Here is a 6,838-nt window from a genome sequence, read left to right as displayed (position 1 = left end):
GGCGAGTGGGCCCACACCTGGGGAGGGGACGAGTTCCTCACGAGGCACAACCTCCAGCACGGGTTGCTCGTCTTTGGGACAGATGACAACGTGTCCAAACTCGGCCAGTGTGACCAGGTTAGAATCCCTCTCCCACATAATTAATTTAAATAATGTAATATTATCAATGCTTGAAAAGGTGCTGTGGTCAAAATGTTGAATAATGGGTATCCACATAATATATACTAACTTCTATGGTCTATCAGTAGTTCCATGGATAAAATGATAATTTTATTTTAGATCTACATGGACGGGACATTCAGGACCTGCCCACGGCCCTATTATCAGTTTGTGACCATCCACGGCCTATACCTGGGCCGGGTGGTCCCACTGATTTTCACTCTGATGAGTGGCAAGACGGAGGACATGTACCGCGCTGTCCTCCGTCATGTTAAGAGGAGGGTCCAGCGGGTCACACAACAACAGTAAGTGTGTGTGTGTGTGTGTGTGTGTGTGTGTGTGTGTGTGTGAGTGACGCTTTACATGCCTGTGTGTACAGTATATAGGCTAATATTTTCCCCCCTTCTTTCAAATGTGCCCTGCGTCCACCCCTCGTCCCCTCCATTCATACATCTACAAGATGGAGTCCAGTCACAGTCCTGATGGACTATGAGATGGGCCTAATGAACGCGTTTCGGGCGGAGCTGCCACAAACGCAGATAACGGGGTGCTTTTTCCACCTCTGCCAGAGCCTCTGGCGAAAAATCCAGGAACTTGGATTGGCAGGTGAGATGGTTTATTATTTTTTTCTTTAATACAAACATTATATTACTATTGATTGTTGAGTGCTCATGAAATTAGTAGTAGATCGATTTTAGTAAGTTAACTTACTTCTTCACTCAACTTTTGCAGGTCCATACAGGGGAGACAGGCGCCTGAAAAAGTGGCTCAGGAAGGCCATGGCCACCGGCTACCTACCGGCAAATCACCTGAGGCGCGCCTTCAGAACATTTTGCACCAGCAGAGAGACGCGCCATCTGCTCCGTCGCTACCCTGCATTACGTGGCTTCATTGACTACATGGAAGCCACGTATGTAGGGGAGCAAGCGTTGTTCCCTCCGAGGATCTGGAGCGTGTTTCTGCGTCGAGGTGACAACCGCAGCAACAACGCGGTGGAGGGTATAACAACTTTATTTTATTTTTTACATTATTAGTATTAGTATTATTATGCTATTAATAGCCTATTATTATTATATTTGTTCATTGTTTTTATGTATTTTATTGTTTTCTCATTCCAAATCTGTTGTAGGCCGATTCGCTTCAATATCAGCAAGCGAATGCAATGTCAATGGGCAATGTGCTGCATGTATCCTGTAGTTCTTAATTCTTATAAATATGATTGTTTTAGGTTGGCATCACAGATGGAACGCGCGGGTTGACAGGCGCCACCCTTCCATCTGGGTCTTCATTCGCCGCATGAAGGACGAACAGAGGATGGTGGAGACCATGTGCGCCATCGCCGAACGCGGGTCTCCACCACCCCAGCAGCGGAGGAAATGGCGAAAGCTGGAAAGAAGGTTTGAGAGTTTCTTTACTAATTAATTAATAAACGGTTTTAAGCATGGGGTCCAGGGGAGGAGGTGGAGGCTTTGGCCTATATGTTAGCTTAATTGGTCATGGGTTCATCTAACATGGGTTTTATCTGAGTTGTTTTAAACCTTTTAAATAACCTTTTACATGAGGGTTGCACTGTTATTTATGTTTTTATTGTGTATTGTGGAGCACCCCCAACATAAGTTTTTCACAATGCATGTACTTGTCTGTGTGACAATAAACATAGTAGCCTAATGACTAATATTAATTATCGAATGATTTTCTCCAACAGGATTCGGAGGCTCGTTCGCCAGTTCCGTCATGGACCACGCACCCTGGAGCAGTACTGGGATGCGGTGCAGTACTGCGTCCACAATTTTTTGTAGATCTGCTCTGGGTGAGTTTACAAATTAATGTATATATTTAATTTGGAAATGTAGTCCATGCACGTTGTATTCCACAGTGTGCCCGTGGAGAAAACAAAAGTTATGTTCTTTAATACTTTTGCACTTTGGGACTCAAATAATGTTTGATTACGCAAAGTTTAATTACTCTCACACATGGTTAATCTCTGCAGAATAGCCATAGCCTATAGTTAATTGCCTGTCTCAAGCCATTTTATAACTTGACTCTGCCAGATTGCGGCACTTTAGTTTATGGTGTCGTCCACATGCAGTTAACAGTTTTGTATTGAGTTGTGCTTCATGAAATGTACTAATTCTCCAATCTGTTAATAAATTAATCAATCAATCAATCAACAATTCCCTGCCTGCTGCTCAACCAAGTTTACCTTAGTTTAGCATAGCACGCGTTTTTTAAACTTGCTCTTGAATTCTGCATGTCTGTTATAGTCTGCCTGTTTTTGGACCTCTGCCATACCTAAGTTATTCTCTGCCTAACGCCTTCTGTACTTCTGTATGTTTGGACAGAACCTTAACGAACATGGACCGGACCCACCGACACACGGCTTTGGACTCGACAATTTACCGACTGCCTCCCCGGAACCCTGACCCACGCTATCCTCTTCGACGACGTCTCTGCCTGGTCCCTTTGCTTGGGGGGAGGGGGGGGGGGGGGGGGTGAGGCCCCCCCCCCCTCCCCCCAAGCTTGTTAATAAACACTGTCAAAACCAGTTACCTGTCTGCCTGCTTTTGAGTCCAATCTGTAAATTAATTTGGTGTCTGACAAACTGTATTTCTTGAAGTTGTTCTGAAGGTATATCTAGGTTAAGGTTAATGGTGTCCGCTATCATCAATGTGTACTGCACTGTACAGTCCATATATTTGATCTTTATTAACCTATACTGAATGTCAGTCTCCAGGTTTTCTTCAGATTGTGTACACTGATTTACTAATTATTATGACACATGTAGGCCTATACTGCACATTATGAAATCCACTTATGTTGAGATTCCTCTCTGAGCAGCTTTAAGCTGCATGGCTGTTGGTTTGTTCGTTCCTACTAAGTAACGAATTTTGCTTATTCATACAGTACCCTCTACAAGCCAGCACATTTCAATGTTTTAAGTTAACATGCTGGAAAAAATAACAGATTTACAAGCTATCGACACATAGGCCTATATATGTACAGATTTGAATGTTAGCTTTTTTTTTTAGTATGCGCCGCCGCGCAAAGTTATGCCGTATAATGCATTGCAGAATGCAGCTACATTCACGTCTTGTGGTCTGCACCATGGGTGGATATATAAGCGTTGTTCAAAAACGTTTGTATGGTTGTCGACAAGTCCTGCAAAGGAGCGATGCACTTCACTATTCTACCACAGTGGGCTATGCAATAAGTCTCTCTCTAGTCATGGGCTTTAAAGCGAGCTGGGCAGTGCGTGTCTGTGATCTGTTAGAGTGAGAGAGAGTTCAACAAATCGTGTCCTCCTTTTTTCCATTAGAATCAGTCCTAAAAGAGAGACCGGGTTCGCACTCTGTGTGTGTGTGTGTGTGTGTGTGTGTGTGTGTGTGTGCATGTGTGTGTGTTTGGCAAAGTAATTTTCCATAGAAATAGCATATTCTGTCAGTATCGATCAATTTGTTCACATATATTTGGTTCAAAGTCCTGTGTGAACTAAACGGACCAAAATGCAACATATTTAAACATTTTGGTCTCTGTTCCGGACCTTCTAAGCAAACTTTTGGGTGTGGAAGATAGGCTTAAGGCTGCGCATTAGATACTACTCACAAGTAAGATAACATGAAAATATTATTGGATTAGTAGCCTATTCACAAGGAAGATTGAAAATAACAACAATAACAAGAATCATAGCCTAGGCCTATAGCCCTATATAACAACAACAACAACAACTAATAATACAAATAATAATAAGATGATGACAACAATGATGATGATGATGATGACAATGTTTAATGTTTATAATACAATATATGTGACAAGCATTATATTATTGCAATATTCCCACTGCAGGGCAACACGTAGGCCTACGTGACTGCTTTGAGGTTACGCAGCATGCAGGCTATATAATATCTTATCGATCATTGAAGAAGACTCGCTGTCCGGCAATCATACTCTGTCATCAGTATAATAATAATAATAATAATAATAACAATAATATAATAATAATAATAGAGATAGAGTCTGTCCGTCAGACAAACATCTCGACCGTACGGAAAAAAGGCCGCCTCCCCACGCACATGCACGGAGTGGGGTGGTGGGGGGGCTGGATTGATGTACGTATCGGAGGCGGGGGGGGTGGTCGGAGTGGCGGGGTCTTTCCCAAAGTGGAGAAACCCCGCCATTCCGATCAATAGGGTTCGGAATAGCGATGTGTTTAATCGTCGGAGTGGCGGGGTCTTAACCAAAGGGGAGAAACCCCGCCATTCCGATCAATAGAAGTCAATGATCGGAATGGCGATGCGTCGGAATGCCGGTGTGTAACCGGTTAGGATTTGGTGCTCTCACCGCCGCGGCCCGTGTTCGAATCCCGGTCAGGGAACACTGTTTTATGATGAATTCATGTTCTGTTCTTTAACTATTATAGAAGTGTCTATTTGTACGTCTCTAAATGTTTTGATGAATTGCACATTGTGGACCCTGTTGTAAACAAGTGTAATGCTTAATGGGGTCGTCCACTCACAGTTAACAGTCTTTGTATTGAGTTTGTGCTTGAAATGTACTGACTTGAGAGAAATGTACTGTTAAGGGCAGTACAGTCTTAAGAGTATGGACTGCCCTTTATTCTGAAAACTGTTAATAAATATTTCAATCAATCAATCAAAAAACTCCTTCTCCTTCTCACTGCCACTAGTGTGGCCTCGGCCGGGCGAACCCGGGTTCTCAATTCCAAAGGCACGTAGGTTAACCAGTCGACTAATGAGTCAAGACTCGATAGCTAAGTAGCAACGCAGCACCTTATAGCCTACAATAGAATGCGCCTTTCCCTTTGTGTCAACATCTTGTCACTCACGTGTCACTCTCACGCCTACTTTGCCAACCAAGAAATAGAGGACTACAGGCCTTTAAATACGCTTCCGTGTGCGTCCCCTCTTGGGACCGCCCAACGCCCCGGAAGGCATTAAACTGAGACCTGACGCGACGTCCAACTGACGCCTTCGCGCCTGCTAGTGTGCCCGCGGGGACAGACAGAAAAAAGGAGGGGACACGAGTTGAAAGAGAAACTCTCGCATGAAGTCTCATGCATCGCATGCTTTGTCATAACTTTGCGTGGCGGCGGCGCATGCTTAAAATAAACAGATCTACAAGCTTACATCGTGTACCATACCGTACACCATTCCGTGTTGATAATTATACATCTGTTATTTTTGCGCATGTGAACCTCGTACGCTGCCATTACATTTGCGCTGCGCCTCGACATGCGTCTACTATTAAAATAAAATCAGACTGTCAGCTGTCATATGATGATCCCCGTAAAAAATACATGCTTTTATAACTAATTATTAATGCAGCCTCACAACTGCCGAAGCCCGACAGCTATTTTGGCTATCGTACTGTATTTGGTCCTCTATAAAGTCTGAATGCATTCACACCAGTAACGAACCGCACCGTGGTTCGTTTGGAAGCGAACCGAGTCCGGCCTTTTATAGCGGACCACATGGTTCGTTTCTTTGATCCGCACCAGAGTTCGGATGCATGTTCACACCAACCGAACCAAAGGGGTAAGCGGACCATGGTTCGTTTTAAACGAACCAAACATGGAGAGGAGAGACCTCAGGTGGAGGGGAGGAGAGGGGCGGGGAAGAGAGGAGAGGGGCGGGTAGTAGAATTGGTAGGTAGGGAGCAGAGGAGAGGGGGCGGAGGTTTAGCGGTACATTACGTAGGCCTCCGTCGTCCAACCCACGAGTCATATTTGCATAATTATTCACAAAAGTCCAGACAGCAGAGAATACACTGAATGTTCAAATTTCGTTTTTTTGGTGAAATTGATGTCAAGAAAAGCCAAAAAACACAAAATATCTACAAAAATGTGTTTTAAATGTCACAATCCCTTTAAAACCGATACATAATTTGCCTCTTACTGTACTTTACTTTCTATTTTGACCCACAGATAATGGAGAGGTGCGCATGGTTTATTATAGCTCTAACATCAACAGTCTTTAAGGGAGGGTAATCAACTTCTCCTTTATCCCAGATAATAGATTTGTATCTCTGACTAGATGTAGTTTAATAATAGAAAACAGACTATTACTAACAAGGTTATCAGCTATATATACATAATATATATATATATTGCTGATAACCTTGTTAGTAATAGCCTAGTCTCAAGACAGACTGTTGCCTCGCGTCAACTTTCGAGGAACAACAGGGGAGGCGCTGTTTTCCCGAATATTTGACGATGGGATTCTCAGATTGGTAATAGTCTGACACGCCAAAAAAATGTGTTTTTTAAAAACCTTTAAATAACAGGATTAAAAATTATTTACTTTTGTTCCACACACTCATCTTTGTGGAAACATATTTTGTTTTTATATATTTTATTGGAATCAGAATGTATTCAGCATTTTGTTGTGCTATGGTGTGACATGACAATAATTGTTTATAAAATGAAAATGGAGTACACCTTTCTTAAGTTGCTCACTTTATCAAAGTGCTTTATCATAACTAAATTGTGAAAATTGTGAAAAAGTTTCCTGTAATATCATCTGTATTCCATGCTTTTTGCGTGTTGTGTGAGTCTGTGAGAGCTCCGTAGATTTCGAGTTATTCAGCTTTTTAGTCAGCCTGTATACAGGGAGGTGAACGGCAGCGAGGATGTGCGATCCGGTCTAGGATCACTAAAGAA

This window comes from Protomyctophum bolini, assembly GCF_963924005.1.
Source record: "Protomyctophum bolini genome assembly, chromosome: 1".
In the NCBI taxonomy this organism is placed as follows: Eukaryota; Metazoa; Chordata; class Actinopteri; order Myctophiformes; family Myctophidae; genus Protomyctophum; species Protomyctophum bolini.
This window is presented reverse-complemented; position numbering follows the sequence as displayed.